Source organism: Heloderma suspectum, chromosome 4 (assembly GCF_057233095.1).
Source record: "Heloderma suspectum isolate Gila_16-S chromosome 4, 16-S_ref, whole genome shotgun sequence".
Taxonomy (NCBI): Eukaryota; Metazoa; Chordata; class Lepidosauria; order Squamata; family Helodermatidae; genus Heloderma; species Heloderma suspectum.
Window position 1 is genome coordinate 8,177,226 of NC_139461.1, and position 15,932 is coordinate 8,193,157.

Here is a 15,932-nt window from a genome sequence, read left to right on the forward strand (position 1 = left end):
TGCATGGCAGATGACAAATGCGTTAACTCAGCCTTCCCCAGCCTAGTGGCCTCCAGATGTGTTGCACATGTGTTCACTTCCAGTAGCGCAACATGAATAGTGCTACCAGTGGGATGCCATTAGATCCTTCCCTCTGTTCCCCTAGTTGCCAGCCAGATGTCTCTGAGAAGCCCACAGGAAGAACACAAAGACAATAACCGTCTCCTGCTATGGCTCCCCAGCTCTGGTATTCTGCGACATACTGCCAATGACCCTGGAGGTCACATATAGCCACTGTGTGTAGAAGCCATTTATGCTCAGCATGGGGCTGATGCCAAAAATGGTAGTTCCTTGTTATGTTCTCCTTCTCAGTAATGTTAAGCCAGAATTACTTACCCCATTTCTATAGCCTGCTCTGCATCATTGGCTGTTGCTGGCAGGAGCAGAGAAACACAGGTAAATCTGACTAAACATTATGGTGAGAGCATGGTGACCTCAACCGCGGGCTACCATTTTTGTCAGCAGTCTTGCATCTAGCTTGGCCCCCAGAGTCTGCTGAATCATTCTTGAACTATCTGATGTGATTCTGTAATAATAACAATTGTAATTTAAAAAAGAAAGGTGAGAGGAAACATGAGAGAATGAGAGGCAGAGAGGGAGCATTGCTGTTTCAAATTACAAGAGAATTAAATATGGTTAAACTTGAATCTGTTTTGGCAAAGTGCAGCAGTAAAAGGCCATTAAGTGTGTTGCCCATTTACAGAAAACATAAGAGATAAAATTCATTTTTAATGGGCTGTTTCCATGGCAATGTTCCTTAGCGAGACATGGTTTATAGGGCACTGAGCAGCGCGAGTGCTTTAGATGATTGCAACTCTGGCTGTACTATGGACACTGTGGTTTGTTTTGATTTTTTTTACAAAAAGCCACATGAAACAGCGCCTCAAACAGCTGTCAACCAGTTTATGACCAGGAGCATGTGAATTTTTCAGAAACATTATTTAGCCGCACAGGAAAGCAGAGCTCCAACGGGTATGCTACTACCATGAAGGCTCAATTCCTCATTAGTGCTCCCTCTCCCTCTCCCTCTCCCGCTCCCTCTCCCTCTCTCTCAGGGTCTCTCCCTCTCTCCTCCAGCAGCAGAGGGAAGATGAAGGAATCATAATTATCAAGTACTTGTGTGGGCACCAAGCCTTTTGCTAGGAGAGCTGGAGGACCTTTATGAACTTCATTAATTAGCAACCAATCATGGCAAGCAAGCATTTTCATTGACTGTCCAATAGTGCTTCCAATTACTGAGTCACCACCAGGCATGTGTCAAGAAGACTAGGGTTGCTGCCCAGCCAGCATTCGACCAGTCCAACCCACCAGTAAAATTGTGTCCAGCAGGGAGCATGTAGGGGGATCTGGAAACTCAGAAAATGTATGCTCTGTCCAAGACTCACCTGGTCCTGCTCATAACATGCCAAGGGCTGCCCATGATTTGTCCATGACCAACAATCAAGCTTCAAGAATGCTTTGTGGGTATTGGCACCCTCCCTCAAGGACTCTACTTTCTCACTATCATTGCCCCAGCTGCTCTTTCTCCTCCTCCTCTTTCTCAGTATTGCTGCCACTTGCTTGTTTGGTAGGCAGAGAGCCAGGGAGCAAGTAGGCCATAGTATCTACTGCTCCTCCTTCTCACCACCACCACTGTCTGGGGCCAGAGTGAGAGGCGGGTGAACAAGGAGGTGAAGAGAAGGAGCATCTCCAGCGGGGCTTGTCAGTGGGTCTGTGGGCCTTTGGTGGGCTCTGGGCCCTTGGCAGGTGCCTGCCCATGCCTACCTGTGATGCTTGCCCTGAGCCTGTCTGCATCGTGCAGCCTGCCGTGAGTCCCCTAAACAAACTAGCCTGCTCTCCTCAGGTGCAGTGGCGGAAGCTGTCCTGGTGCTGAAGTAAGATTCAGCTGCCAGTCTGGTTGACTTTTATACAGGGAGTGGGTGGGGAGAGGCTCCATCTTTTATTTTGGCTCAGGCAGCGAAATGCCTTGGGCTGGCCCTCATGTGTGTGTGCGTGCGTGTGCATCTTTGCATGGAAACAGTATAGTTCTGGGGATGGCTGGGTTGAAAGGACCCTCTTAAAGCCGCTTCAGTTACAAGTCACCCTTGCCTTCCTTGTGAGGAGAAATTGTGAGAACATCAGAACACAAGAAGAGCCCTGCTGAATCACACCACGGGTCCATCTAGTCCAACATTCAATTCACACAGTGGCCAACCAGCTGCCCAAATGGGAAGCCCACAAGCAGGGTATGAGCGCAACAGCACCCTCCCACCCATGTTCCCCAGCAACTGGTGTACATAGGCTCACTGCCTCTGGTACTGGAGGTAGCACATAGCCATCAAGACTAGTAGCCATTGATAGCCTTTTCCTCCAGGAACTTGTCCACCCCCCCTTTAAAGTTGGTGGCCTTCACTACATCCTGTGGTGGCAAATTCCATCATTTAACTTGTGAAGAGGGCTCCCCCCCCACCGCGAGGCAGCAGAAGGTGTGCAAATGAGCACCGAGCTAGGCTCTTTGCTGGAAAGAGGTCACCACCAGTGCACCGAGGAGCACGCTTGGTCAGCTCTGCACTCCTTCTGCTTTTGCCCAGCTGGCACTCCAACCAGAGGAAGGAAGCTGCTTTAATGCAAAGTGACAGTTTGGAACTGAGAAAATTTCCTCCTGTCAGAAAGACTGAGTGGCCAAACAGGGCCTCCAGGCTTGGCTGGGCCGAGGCACTGGGAGAGTTATTCGTTTTTAAGATGGCTCTGTGTCAGCTCAGGAAAATTCTCTGCTTCACTTCCCTCCTTCTCCATGGCCATGGACACACAACGCCAGCTCTTAGGAGAGGATTTACTCCTCTGTTCCTGAGCAGTTCAGCTGCCTTGGTAGAGTCAGTTTCTTTGGGAAGATGGAGCACTGGAGACATCATGGTGTCTTTATGCCAGGGATGGGCAACTTGGCATTCATGGGAACCCGCTGGGGTGCTCTACTTGAAGTGGCCAAGCCCACTGACATCATCAACCCCCTCCATTTTGCCTTTCTCCATGCCAAGAGAGGAACTGAGTACTGTGCCTCTCTCAGCATGGAGAAAGGGACTCAGCTGGGTCTAGGAGGAATGGCTCTTCCCAGCTTGGCTGAGTTGGGGCAGTGCAAGGCATGCCAAGGAAGGTGTGGCCAATGCTGGGAAGTGCCAGTCAAGTGCCCCGTGGCCTGCATCCCTGATGACAGCAGGGATTCCTCCACAGGTTTGGAGGCCAAGTCATGTCCCCTGGAGGGACCGAAGGCAACTCTGCAGGCCCAATTTTGAACGTCTATGGGGCAGATTAGGCCTACGAGCCAGAGGTTCTGCAGCACTGATCTATTCCCTCCCCACCCCTAGGGATGTACGAAAGTCACTTACCTTGGTGGAGCTTGGATTCGTGGGGGGGGGGGAGGCACTCCGTCCCTCCCCCCGGAATCCTTCCTGGGCTGGCTTCACTCCGCGGCGGCTCTGTGGAGCCGCCGGCCAGGGCCATCCGCAGATGGAGTTCTGGCTGCAGATGGGGCTGCTGTGGATGCAAATGGCGGCTGCCATAGCGGCCGCCATTTGTGTCCTGCGAAGCTGCCATGATAGGTTACGTAAGTATTTACGTAGCCTATCACAGCAAGCTAAAAAACAAAACAAAACAGTGTACGCAAATGGTGGCTATGGCAGCCACCATTTGCGTTCCCTATTTTTAGCCATTTTAGCCTACGTAAATATTTCCATAGGCTATTATGGTGAAAAACAAGGGGAATGCAAATAGCGTAGTGGGCACCATTTGCGTTCTCCCCCCCCCCCCGTTTTAGTCTACGTAAATATTTCTGTAGGCTATTGCGGTGAAAAAAACAGAAAGCAAATAGCACTCACTATGCTATTTGTGTTCCCCTTGTTTTCGCTGTAATAGCCTATGTAAATATTTATGTATGCTAAAATGGCTAAAAATAGGGAACGCAAATGGCGGCCGCCATAGCTGCCGCCATTTGCGTATGCTGTGGGTTTTTTTTGGCTTGCCATGATAGGCTACGTAAATACTTATACATGCCATGATAGGCTACGTAAATGCAAAAGGCATCCCTGCGTTACCCGTGATAGGCTACGTAAACATTTACATAGTCTATCACGGCTATGATGAAGAAGTGAATGGTGGCCGCAGGAGAAGAAAAGCAGGGCGGCCGCCATTCCAAAGTCAGTGCGGACGGCAGCAGGTAAGTGCTCCGTTTCACAAGCCTTTTGTGGGTTGGGGGGGCAGGGGCTTCGTTCCCCCATGGATTTCGGGGGGCCGAATGCACTGGCATTCGGCCTCACCGAGATCCATGGCAGAATTCTCTGACATCCCTACCCACCCCATGGTGTCCCTTGAAGCAGGCCGCTTCACTCTGCACCCTGGCAGAGCCACCCTTCATGGCTGTGGTTATGTGTGGATGACATTTGCTTATGTAGAAATGTGTAGGCTGCACCTATAGGGTTCAGCACCCTGGACAGCTCCTTTAGAGGTCTGACTGGTTCTAGCTGAAACCCGGAGTGGATGCACCACCCCATGACATTGGAGCCACCAGCCTCCACTGCTTGGCCACACTGGTTCAAACAAGATGTGGGACCAGAGGAGCCTCTGGTCTGAGGGCTCTTTTGTTATGTTCTTATGATTCCTAGGTGTGCATGTACAGATGTATGCTTTTAGAGAGATGTGTTTTGCAGCTTTGGACAATCAATTCCTGGCAACTCATTAACGAAGTAAGATTTGGTCTATCTGGCAAACCGAGCACCTGCACGGTTCCCAATGCCCGAGTTCATGGCACATGACAGCGATGTCACATGTCGAAATTCAATAGGTATCCAGTTGATCCGGGCTAGGAAAAGCTACGCCTGTAAATGTTCTGAGTATGACAGAGCTATCAAAGACACCAAAGCCCTGTAGTGCACTCAGAAGCAAGCGTATGCATGCCTCAGTAGAAGCACTTTGCAAAAGCATCAGACCTGTGGATTAGCAGTAAATGAGGGAGCATCATAGAAGCAATGTGCGGGGATGGAAATTTTAGCTATTCTAATGCTGTATCTCGGCGGGTTTGTATACTGTCACCTGACCTATTCAACCTGCATGCAGAACACATCATGCGACGTGCTGGGCTTGATGAAGCCAAGGCTGGAGTTAAAATCACTGGAAGAAACATTAACCATCTCCGATATGCAGATGATACCACTTTGATGGCTGAAAGCAGGGATGTACGAAAGTCACTTACCTTTTCAAAGGGTGACATTTGAGGTGGGGGGGAGGCGCTCCGTCCCTCCCCCCCAAATTCTCTCCAGCCAGCTCCGCTCCACAGAGATTCCACGGATCCGCCAACCAGGGCTGCCCGCAGCCGGACATCTGGCTGCTGGGCAGCCTGCAGGGACGCAAATGGCGGCTGCCGTAGCCGCCACCATTTGCATCTCTGTATTTTGCCGTGGTAGGCTACGTAAATATTTACGTAGCCTATCACGGCAAAAAACCCACAAAAAACAGCAGACACAAATGGCAGCTATGGCGGCCGCCATTTGTGTTCCCTTTTTTTTTTTGCTGTTTTAGCCTATGTAAATATTTACGTAGGTTATTACGGTGGGGAAAAAAGGGAACGCAAATGGCGTAGTGGCTGCCATTTGCATTCCCTTTTTTTTCACTGTAATAGCCTATTTAAATATTTACAAATAATATTTACTTAGGCTAAAATGGCAAAAAAAAGGGTATACAAATGGCGGCCACCATAGCCGCCGCCATTTGCATCTGCTGTTTTTTTGTTGTTGCTGTGACAGGCTATGTAAATACTTACGTAGCCTATCACGGCATCCGCAGGGACGCAAATTGCATCCCTGCGTTAGCCAAGATAGGCTATGTAATTATTTACATAGCCTATCATGGCTATAATGAGGAAGCGAATGGCGGCTGCAGATGTGGCCGCCATTCGCAAGTCAGCGCGGATGGCAGCAGGTAAGTGCTCCATTTCGCATGCCTTTTGTGGGGTGGGGGGGCAGGGGGCTTCGTTCTGCCATGGATTTCGGGGCGCTGAATGCACTGGCATTCGGCCTCACCAAGATCCGTGGTGGAATTCTCTGACATCCCTAGCTGAAAGTGAGGAGGAGCTGAGGAACCTTATGACCAAGGTGAAAGAAGAAAGTGCAAAAGCTGGGTTGCAGTTAAACCTAAAAAAACCAAGATTATGGCAACCAGCTTGATTGATAACTGGCAAATAGAGGGAGAAAATGTGGAGGCAGTGACAGACTTTGTCTTTCTAGGCGCAAAGATTACTGCAGACGCTGACTGCAGCCAGGAAATCAAAAGACATTAACTTCTTGGGAGGACAGCAATGACAAATCTTGATAAAACAGTGAAGAGCAGAGGCATCACACTGACAACAAAGGTCCACATAGTTAAGCAATGGTGTTCCCCGTAGTAACCTATGGCTGCGAGAGCTGGACCATAAGGAAGGCTGAGCGAAGGAAGAGAGATGCTTTTGAACTGCGGTGCTGGAGGAAAATTCTGAGAGTGCCTTGGACTGCAAGAAGATCAAACCAGTCCATCCTCCAGGAAATCAAGCCAGACTGCTCACTTGAGGGAATGATATTAAAGGCAAAACTGAAGTACTTTGGCCACATCATGAGAAGACAGGACACCCTGGAGAAGATGCTGATGCTAGGGAAAGTGGAAGGCAAAAGGAAGAGGGGCCGACCAAGGGCTAGATGGATGGATGATATTCTGGAGTTGACGGACTCGAGCTTGGGGGAGCTGGAGGTGGCGACGGCCGACAGGAAGCTCTGGCATGGGCTGGTCCATGAAGTCACGAAGAGTCGGAAGTGACTGAATGAATAAACAACAATGCTGTATCTATTGCATCAATCCAATTGATTTCCAGGCAATAGTAAACAGGGAAGGGTGTAATGGTGGGGTTTGATAAGGAGGGCTCCTCCTCCAACCTTCTGCCTGGACTACTGATACCATCCAAGGTCATCCTGAAATGAATTCACTGACCTTTGCTTCTGCGGATACTGCTTCAACCTTCCCAGGCTTCGTACCTTTTCCCTTTATCTGCGTTGGTAACAATGCTTACAATCGCATGGTATCATTCTGAAATTTGGTATCATATAGCACAGCCTTCAACGTGCTGAAAACACTCATTTTTTCAGTTTTATAAATGATCAAGTTTCTCACCATTATGAATTACAGTTTCATTGTTGCAGATGTTTGCTGTGTTTGTGTGTCTTGTGGAGCACACCAAGCCTCGCATATCCCTCTCTTTGAGATGCCTCTTGCCTGTCAGATAGAGAGCACACTGGAGTGCTGGGAAGAGAAAGAAAAGGTGACACAAACGAGAGCTAGAGCTATGCAGCAGGGTGCCTGGAATACGGATTGCTTGCATTTATTTTTGGCTTTCAGCTGTAAAGAGCAGCATTTCTCCAGGGAGGGAGATACCAGGCAGGCACGAAAGCAACACAGTGTTACCATCTCCCCCCCACAGGTGAAAGTTGAAAAATTGAGAATCAGGATGCCGGCGTCAGTGTAAGCCTGAGCTATGCTTGGATCCCAGGGCCTTGCTCATTCCTCTGCCTTCTTTTCTGCAGCCGCTGATGCTGGAAGGCAAAACAATTCGCTTTTGCTTCATGGTACATAAACAAGGGGGTGTCTCTGGAGAGAGCTTTAGATGTTGCTGCAATCAGAAAATCGTGGGAGGCTTGCTTGTTTTGACCAAGTTGTTAGGGATGTTTCGAGTGGCAAAGGGACAACATCGTACATTTGCTGGAAGCAAAGCACAAATGTACCTTCACCCCACCCCACATGTCTGTGCCTCCACACAAAGCTTGTTCATGCCACAGGACATTTTGGATTAAAAAACAAAGAAACTACTACAGCCAGGAAAGGGACGCAGGAGAGAACACCACTCCATTTCTTGGCATCTTCCTCTGTGTGTGAGTGCGTGCGTGCGTGCGTGAGACTGAAAGCACAAAAATGTTCAGGGAGCTGATTGGCTGCCTTTCACAAGTCAATATGTTGGAAACTTTTCCAGATTGATTTGTGTCTTCCCTAGCTTTCATGAGATTGAGACCACCTTCCTTGGTCCAACTAATATACAAAGGCAAGAGAGACCTGCTTGACTCCTACACAAAGATTTATCTCCCTATAGGGATGTACAAAAGTCACTTACCTTTTCAAAGGGTGACATTCGCGGTGGGGGGGAGGCGCTCTGTCCCTCCCCCTGAAATTCTCTCTGACCGGCTCCGCTCTGCAGAGATTCTGCGGAGCCGCCGGCCTGGGCCGCCCGTAGCCGGACATCCGGCCGCTGGGCAGCCTGCAGGGACACAAATGGCGGCTGCTGTCACCATCGCCATTTGCGTCCCTGTATTTTGCTGTGATAGGCTACATAAGTATTTACGTAGCCTATCACAGCAAAAAACAAACAAACCAGCGAACGCAAATGGCGGCTGCTATGGCGGCCGCCATTTGCGTTCCCTTTTTTTTTGCCGTGTTAGGTTATGTAAATATTTACGTAGCCTATTACTGCAAAAAAAAAAAGGGAACGCAAATGGTGGCCACTGTAGTCGCCGCCATTTGAGTTCCCTTAGTTTTGCCGTGATACTTACTTACTTACTAAGATAAATACTTACGTAGCCTATCACGGCTACATGGAAGAAGCGAATGGTGGCTGCAGATGCGGCCGCCATTCACAATGCAGCACAGACTCCGTTCCGGGCCCATTTCGCGGGGTGGGGGGGCGGGGGGCTTCATTCCGCCACGGATTTTGGGGGGCCGAATGCACTGGCATTCGGCCTCACCGAGAACCGTGGCGGAATTCTCTGACATCTCTATATCCCTAACCTTGGGATGTCAGAGAACCCCACAACAGAAGCAAAGAAGTTTGGATTTTGATGAATCTGACCAGTGGATTCCTCAGGGGACTGGCTCCACCCCCATCTGGTGGATTCTGCTGGCTTGCAGAGCATTTTTCTAACTCCCCTGATTTTGCACAGGTTTTGTCATTGAAAAATATGCACAAAATTTAAACATGGTGGAAAATGCACGTTTCCTCATAAGCTAAAGCATGAAAATGCACACTTTGGGGGGATTTGAGCGTTTGGGGGGAATTTGTGCATTTTTGCATGTATGAATTCATACAAATGTAAATTTTGTTTGTGAATATTTTGCATACAACGGGGAACAAGATATGGAATTTTGGGGAAATTCATTCTACCCCCGTCCCCACCGCCAGCTAATGTGAGGATTGCAACGAAGCTCAAAGGGAGCTGGGTGGCAGATGATGTCAGCATTTCTGCTAATCAGAAAGTGCCAGCACTGTGTCCCTGTGAGTCCTGGCTCCGCTACACCATTGCACCATAGGCTCGGAGCTACTAGATGGCTGAAATGTGAGGCCTTGGACAGATACCTCGCCAGCCAATCAGTTCTGAACTAGATTCTTAGGGATGGATGGTTTTGCTGGGTGCTTGCTGAGCTATCACCACTGCTTATCCCACTCACTGTCTTCACCCTCGAACAGCTCGGTGAGTGCCTGGTGAGTGCTGTGGGGCCTCCCGTCCTCAGCAAGCTGCCATTTTGTGCAAGATGGCAGCTCGGGGTTTTAAGGAAAAGTATTGTTGCTTAATGGTGCCTTTACAGACAACTTTTATATAATGTTACTTTTCTGTAGAACCCCAAGCTGCCATTTTGCACAAAATGGCAGCCACTGGAATCCCCGGGGCTGCCTGCCAACTCCTTATTCTCTCTCTCTCTTTCTCTCTCTCTCTCTTTCATTTCTATACCACCCAATAGCCAAAGCTCTCTATCCTCCTTGCAAGGAGAGAATGAGCTATTGGTGGGCGGTGATGCAACCCCTGTCCCCACTGTCTGTCAACCCCTTGGGGTCTCCTTCTTTGCAAGGATACTGTGAGGGGTTGACAGATGGTAGAGGTAGGAATTGCCTGGCAACCACTCATTCTCTCCTTCAAAGGAGGAGAGACTGAGTGTTTGGCAGGCAGTACGGGACCCCTGCCACTGCTGCCTCTCAACCCCCCATGGTCTCCATGCAAGGTAGAAGACCATGAGGGGTTGACGGGTGACAGGGGCAGAAGTCCCATCACCGCCAGCCAACCGCTTGTTCTCTCCTTGCAAGGAGGAGAGAACCAAGGGTTGGTGGGTGGAGATGGGGACTCCAGCAGCCATTTTGTGCAAAATAGCAGCTCAGGGATTTACAGAAAAGTACTGTTGCATAATGTTGGTCACTAAGGGGACGGGTGGCTGCTGGGTGCTTGCAGACCACTCGAGCGCCTGATGAATGGATCCGATAAGTGGCAGTGGTTTGGGAAGCAGGGTTTGGGGGACCGAGCAGCCAGGGTGTGTCAGCTGGAGTCCACCCCCTTCTCAGACTCCCACGACATCCCTATAGATTTTAACCTCTTAGATTTTCCAAGAATGTCTTAATTCTTGAAAACTGGCTCAGAGGAATGTTGCACTGTCTTGCAATGTGCATTGCATTGGTCTAGCAAGCGCCACTCTTGGAAAGACTACATCAGTTCCAAATAGCATTGGCAGTGAGGAGGAAGACAACGGGAAGGGAAGTGTGGAGTTTTCCTGTTGTTCTCCTAGTGTGGGACACAGATGCTCAGTCCTATGAGCCACTGCCTGAACACAGAAGCAGTTAGGATCAGGTTACTCGTGTGCTTTTTTCTGTTAGGGAGTGGAAATTCTTATATTTATGGACTTTTAAGCTTTCCGAATGATAAAACATTTATGATGTCATACAATCTCATCACTATTTTATTAAAGAAATATTTCTTTTTCCTCCCAATGGCTTTGGCCAAAGAACGTGTTCTTGAAACATGAACAGGCCTTCAGAATGCAACTATTATTGCTCTTGTCATACAACCTGCTCTCCTTACCCTTTCCCTAGCAGGGTCAGCCTGAGATGTTTTTTGCCTCCCAAGCGATGGCACCACATACTGTGGGAGTGGTCATAGCTCAGTGATAGAACACCTGTTTTGAATGCAGAAGGCTCCACATGTCTAGGTAGGGCAGGAAAATCACCTTCCTGAAACTCTGGGGAGCCATTATCAGTCACTAGGGGTGTATGAAACCCCGCTTACCTGGCTCCGCTGGGTTCCGCAGGTGGGGGGAGGCGATCCGTTCCTTCCCCTGGAATACTTGACGGGAGGGGGAGGTGATCTGTTTCTCCCACCCAGAATCCTCTCCGCGGCCAGGCCGTGGAGCCACCGGCCAGTAGGGATGGCGGAGAATTTCTCCACGAATCTCGGGGAGGCCGAATGCCAATGCATTCGGCCCCCTGGAATTGGCGGTGAAATTCTCTGCCCCCCCCGCCCCCCCTGGGATGGGACTTACCTCCCTCGAATGTCCCTCTCGGCGGCGGGTCCTGGTGGTGTTTCAGCGGCGTTTCGGCGGGGGCGGGGGCGGCGGCCAGTCTTCCGACCGGCTGCTGCCGCCGCCATTACAAAGTGAATGTAAAACAACAACAACACACACACGTAATAGGCTACGTAACGATTTACGTAGCCTATCACGGCTAGATTTCCAAAGTCAGCTGTGATAGGCTACGTAAATCGTGACGTAGCCTATCACGGGTGACTTTGAAAAAAAAAAAAAAAGCATGTACGCAAATGGCGGTGTACATAACGCCGCCGCCAGAGCCAACCAGGTAGGCTCCGTTTCGCGGGGCTTTTGCAGGGTGGAGGGGCGGGGGGGCTCCGTTCCACCATGGATTCCGGGGGGCCAAATTCACTGGAATTCGGTCCCTCTGGGATCCGTGGCGGAATTCTCTAACATCCCTATCAGTCACTGTCAAGAATATTGGCCTGGACAGACCAATGGTTTGACTCAGTTTCCTAAGATCAGTCATCTGTAAGAATGTCTCAGGATCTCACGCAATACATTCCCACCAGTGTTTTTTCATCTGTATTGGGTTCTTGCAATATTCTGCATGCAACTCACCGTTAGGGATGTCAGAGGAATCCATTTGGGCAGTGGAACTCAGTGAGTTTTCACCATTCAGCTCCTCAGACTCTGGTTCAATCATTTGCAAGTTGCCCCAACATAGCGTGTGACGAGTTAGTCCGACTCATGGACGAGTTGGGCCAACTCACAAAATTGCAGCCCCAAATGATCTAATTTGTGCAAATTAAAACATCTATGACAGCAATTTTGCACAAATTGCACTATTTACAGCCACCATTTCGTGCAAATTGGCCCACAATTTTGTGCAAAAAACCTCGGTAACATTCCCAGGTTTGGGGAACTATCGTGTGGCTCAGCTTGCAAATGCAAGCTGAGCTGGGTTTCTCGCAGAGATCCATCAGACTGCAAGAGGGCTGGCTTTCCCCACAATGGACAACCCTAGTCAAAGTGCAGTAGTCTATGAACCCCATAGATCTTTGAGACATTCGCCTTCCATGTGCCCCATTGCTGTCATTACAGTCAATTAAGAAGAAGCTACCATTTGCATTTCCAGAATAGGTAGAGCTAGATGCTATCCCTGCTGTAGGAGAGGCCCCATGAATGATGCTGGCGGTATAATCAACAAAGCTAAGGAACAGGATTGTTCTTTAGATGTCAGTGCTTCACACAATGCATGATGAACTTATAAAACCTGGCGCTATACATCTGGTGATGGCCACTAGTATTATCATCTTTACATGAGGAAGGATCCGTCCCTGGAGGTTTGCCTGGGTTTCAGCTTGGGAGAAAGTGGCTGAGTGAACTGGGACTCAAGGCAAACATCAGCGGCTGGCATCTCAGGCCCCTGCTGAGGCCCACAAATGAACAGGGAGCCCACCGCTGACTGCAGATGCTGGGATGAACTCCCATTTCTCAGTGGGAGAAGCACTTGCTACCCAGTGGTGTAGTGGTACCTTCTGAAGTGCAGGCACTCCCCATGATAGACCTCATAATTTTTATAAAGCTATTTGGCCTTCATGGTCCATTCAAGACCAGGCTACCTCAAAGTACTTTGCATTACTACAGGGGTAACTCACAATATGTTCTTGCTGGGAAATTCATCCTCCCCACCCCCAGCTACTGTGAGAATTGCAGCTAAGCTCAGAAGTAACAGGGAAGCCTGAGGATGGTGGCAGACAATGTCATTGTCCCTGCTAATCAACTAGTCCCAGCACTTCGACCCTGTGAGCCCTGGCTCCAGTATGTCACTACTGCTGGCTGTAGAGGAAGCAAGCAGAAGCCAATAAAATGGGGAACCCCACAAAGAGTGCCAACAAGCAAAAAGCAACCGGGCAAACAAAACGGGTATTTGATTCAACAAAAATAAATAGCTCCAATACACTGCAGACCACATATAAGTCCTTCTTAGAGTTGTCAGAGAGAAATCCTTTTGGGGGTGGAGTTCGATGAGTTTTCCTAGGCTTGGCCCAGGACTTCATTTCAGTTCCTGCTGCAGCGCCCGACTCAATCTGCAGGGAGTTGGGCCAAGTTTTGGATTGTCTGGGAATTTTGCATTTTTTTAAGTTTCTGCAATTGGCAGCCAAATTTGTGCAAATTCAGCTGTAATTGCAGAAGGGCAAATTGTAGAACTTTTCCCCCACCCCCACAATGTGCAAAAAAGTTCCTGAGGGAACAGCCTGCAGCTCAGCACACAGATGCAAAGCTCGTCGTCCATGCTGCAGAACTCCATTGAGCCAAAAGAGAGGCAGATTTCCCAATGGACATCCCTAGTCCTTCTTCATGGAAATCCATAGAGCAATATACAAAATTTATAGACTTTAAACATGTCCTTGAATTCAAAAATATACAACACAATTACATTAGCAATACCACTGTTTAACAAAACTAAACAAATATGAAGAGAGGGTCAAAGTTACAAAGTGTGCAAAACCATAGCATATACCCACACATCTCAGGAATAAATGAACTTACTCAGTATGACCCAATCAGATGATGCTCTTCAAACACCAGTGTCCAGTGCTATACCAGATCAGGAAGGAGAAGCTAGGCTAATATCTGCACAAACCCTGATTAGAAACAGTTGTATTTTAGAGCAGCATTACAAGGTCTAGAGACTCATAAAGGCCAAAGGGATTCACTATATTTAACCTCAAAATCCACCAGGCTTCTTTTGCCAAGAGGACCTTGTCTGTCTGCATGTAACTCGTCTCATTTACCCAGAACAAAAGATCCCTTATTTTATGGGATTTGTCTTCCCAGTGTTGAACTAATGGTGCTCTAACATTTTGATGTTTAACATTACTAACATGTTCTCTTATTCTAATGTTGAGATTTCTTGTAATTTTACCTATATACAATGTGTTGCAGACAAAGTATATACAAAGTCACAAACTTACTGTTGCATGTTGTAAAATAAATTTCTCAGCATATTTTTCCCTATCCGTAGGATTTACAAACTGTTTAGACAATACTCACAATGTTTTCAGTGTCCACAAAGAAAATTTCCTATTGGAGCATTTGATCCTGGCAAGAGAAATTGTTTGTCAGTGATTTTTTTCTTCTTTGATGTTCTGACAACGCAGTCCCTTACATTTCTAGTTGTTTTGTAAGCCATATATGGCTTTTCTTTGCATCCAGATACATCTTTTATTAAATATCAGTATTTATTGATAGATTGCCTTAAAGAAACAGTGATATTATTAAAGGGCAAACTACATACCATTCTGTTACTGGAAGTCTTTTGTTTGGGTAACAGTAAAGAAATTCTATGTATATTATCCACTCTCTTTCTGGTTCTCTGTAACATTATCTCTGAAAAGCTCTGAATAGTTCCTCTATATTCAGGCTTGATACAAAGGGCATTTCTACACCAGCCTAAAATCCTGCATTTAAAACGGGGCTTTCTGCTTCCATTTTAAATGCAGGAACACAATGACTCCCTTTACATGTGCTTCCTCCCCACCCCTTCTCGCCATATCTGAGTCTTCCATTATCTTTCATTGATCTTGCTCCTCTTCTTGCTGCTTTAACTCTTTTCACGGAGGAAACTGAAGAGGACCACAACGGGATAATTTGATAGCTCATTATCTGCAATCTATTTAAAAACGGAACAAAGGGCATTTAGTGCAGGAGGGTCATGGCAGGGTCACAGCCTCATGTAAAGAGCCCGAAAACTTCTGTGAAGGAGCCATCTCAATCACAGGATAAAAGCTCCGTGTGATGACGCCCATATTGTCAGGTTCCCTTCTAAAACCTGAACATTTTGTACAGTTTCTCTTGATTCTTATAAATTGTCCATAAACTGTCAAAAACTGTCCATAAGTTGTCCATGTTTCAGCTGATAGCTAAAAGACTGATGTTACAATACTGGAAGGATAAATATTCACCTCCTATAATGCAATGGATTGAGGAGCTTACAACACTTTCAATATTTAAATGGGTCACATACAAAAATCACCCTACAATGAATACTTATTTGAATATCTGATCTAAGCTTTTGTTGAAGCTTAGGTATAATTGCTAGAAAGTTGTATTTTCATATGGTGTATATGCATTTCATATGTATTCATTGATATGGCTATATACAAATTTATTTATGTATAAAACTGTTTTTCTTTTTCTTCTTTCTTTTATTGAAATTTCACAATAAAAATAAATGGAAAAACATGTCCTTAAGGAGTATGTTCTCTGATATATCTTGGATGAGCACTGTCATATCTGAGAGATCTATTTCGATCTGTACTTGTAGAGTTTTCTACTTACAGTCAGGGCCAGAAATATTGGAACAAGGATAACTGTTTTGGCAGTTGGCCTCTGTACACCACCACATTGAAGTTCAAAGGAAACACACCCAGATGGGAGCGAAGTCAGGACTTCCAGCTGTAATTCAAGGGGTTTGACAAAACTGGGGCACTAACCATTCAGGAAGTACAGCCAGTGGCATACACACGCACCCATCGTTGGGGGCTCATAAGTAATGGAACAAA